Raw genomic sequence first — 2,471 nt, 5'->3', positions numbered from 1 at the left:
CCCAACTTTTTCTGATTCTGTCATAAATGCCTTTATGTCTTTCGGCTCGTAAATTTGGAGTGGTGGAGCGTTCGTTGTAGAATGCCTCTTTAGCCGCTTTATCCGCTGCCTCATTTCCAGGTATTCCTGAGTGCCCTGGGGTCTAGAGAAAAGAGTATATGTATTATCAGTATTGTTTTTCAATTGCTAGACTTATGCATTTTTATTATTTTTTACTATGGTGAGTGGCAGATGTTGGACATCTGTTATCATATATAATCAATTTTTCATGTATTAATGTCAAAAACGAGATTTTGATTAAGTATTTGGTAAAAAGGTAGAAAAAAACTAAAAATAGACATGGAAATATCTTTCTTGATTAAAAATAAAATAAAAATTACTTAGAACCAGAGCAGGGCAAAAAATAGTAATAGATAAAACTACGACTAAATTTTTTCCGAACCCTGTTTAAAAATTCCATACTTTTTAAACAGTGCTCGGAAAAAATTGATATGCCCATTAGTTATTAATTGCAACAATTATTGAATAATTTAACTTCAATGATCGTTTAAGAAATTATATAGAAGGTATAGTATTGGAGTATATGTATTATCAGTATTGTTTTTCAATTGCTAGAATTATGCATTTTTATTATTTTTTACTATGGCGAGTGGCAGATGTGTGGATTATACAATTTCTTGTATTTTTCTATTAAGCCTATTGCAATATAACGAGTATCAAAACGAATAAAGTTAAATTCTTTACTGTCTGTCATGAAATATGAGGTCTGCCATTGTTGTGTAAGGGTATATGTCCCTTCCCATTATCTCAAAGCAGGTTGTTTTTTGACAAGTGTTTGATACGTTATGTCAATATCACTGACATATGAAGTTGGTGTGTTAGTTTCACTTCGGAATAAAAAGAAGAAATGAATTATTCCAACCAGTGACCACCACACATAATTTAGTTTTGGCTTCTGTCCTGGTCTTTCGTCGATATTAAACCACTGGCTTGTTGGACATCTGTTATTATATTTAATCAATTTTTCATGTATTTATGTTAAAACCGAGATTTTGATTAAGTATTTGGTAAAAAGGTAGAAAAAACTAAAAATAGACATGGAAGTATTTTTCTTGATTAAAAATAAAATAAAAATTACTTAGAACCAGAGCAGGGCAAAAATAGTAATAAATAAAACTACGACTAATTTTTTTCCGAGCCCTGTTTAAAAAGTATGGAACTCAATTTTAGTTAAAAAATTATAAAGTGTATTAATTTTTTTTAAACACTTGTGGTGACATATATTAATGCTAAAACTGGATTCTGATTAATTAATACGTGCCATTAAACTTAATACTATATTTTTCATTCCAATGCTTCCCAGTAAATAATTTCAGTAATGTATGTATCTTGACTACTAATTTTGTCATTTCAAGCTATATAATTAGGCATTATTTTCTATTCTACACTTAATACTGTAATTAAAATATAAAAAAGTATCCTCAGAACTGTTTTGGGGCTTTAAATTAATATTAAAACTGTCATTTATTTTGTGTTATTAAGATCTCATAGCAATAATATAACCTTATATAGTATATTACAACAATTATGTTTTCAGGTATTATTTGTCTCACGAAGAAGATTCTGCTTTTTATTCGTTTCAGAATGAACAAAGATATGAGGATCAGTAATCAATATGCATTTATGTTAGCCCATATTGTTTGTCATATATTGAGTTTTGTTCTAAAAATTATTGCTTAGGTATATCAAATGTCTAATTTTGTTTTCTAAAAAAATACGACTTACCTTTAATTTTTTTCCTAATTGGCCTTAGCATCACAAAGTATTCCAATGTTCATAGTGACTGGAGCACTAAAAAAAATAAAATAAAATAAAAATAAATAACTTTGAATTACACTTTTTTTTTTTTCAAAAATATTAAATTACATTTTATATTAATTAATGGTAGTTTATTTGGGTTCAAATTGGTACTGAAAATCTAAATATGGGCACCTATCCAGGGTTTTGTTTTCTTCATTTCTTTGATTAATAGGACATCTTTGAAACATTAATTACAAATTGTTTTGGTATTTTTTTCTTTACTATAGAAGTGTTATAAATTTTTTATTAGTAATAAAATGCCGAATTTGTCAAGAATTGAATCCTAACACGAATAATTATATTATAGAAATTAAGCCATTCATACAATGCCTAGGTACTCATTCAAGATCTAGAAGGAAAAGAGAATCCTACACAGTTCTCTGTACGACGAAACTCAACAAAATATGGATAGATTCGAATCGGAGAAATTTCTAGACGCAGGACTTTCTTGACATAGATGGACTTTAACCCAGACATTTCCTCATAATAATTTCAATGGGGTTGATACTTTATACAATTCGTCGTACTGAATTGAGTTACCAAGAAACGTGGGATTATATGGGAAGTGTCAGTGGTATATGTATAATATTATGCAAAAATAAATAAATCAA

At 28.3% G+C, this 2,471-nt stretch overlaps 1 long non-coding RNA gene across 1 annotated transcript in view; it reads right to left on the bottom strand.

Moving 5' to 3' along the window:
* LOC106683216 (uncharacterized) overlaps nt 1-2,471 on the bottom strand; it is a 196,566-nt gene that overhangs the window by 88,492 nt on the left and 105,603 nt on the right. Inside the window, exon 2 of the long non-coding RNA XR_010844735.1 lies at nt 1,786-1,851. This is a non-coding gene — a long non-coding RNA (uncharacterized lncRNA). The remainder of the gene's footprint in view (nt 1-1,785; nt 1,852-2,471) is intronic.

Source organism: Halyomorpha halys, unplaced genomic scaffold (genome assembly GCF_000696795.3).
Source record: "Halyomorpha halys isolate HHAL.00 unplaced genomic scaffold, Hhal_1.1 Scaffold26.1, whole genome shotgun sequence".
Lineage (NCBI taxonomy): Eukaryota > Metazoa > Arthropoda > Insecta > Hemiptera > Pentatomidae > Halyomorpha > Halyomorpha halys.
This window is presented reverse-complemented; position numbering and strand designations above follow the sequence as displayed.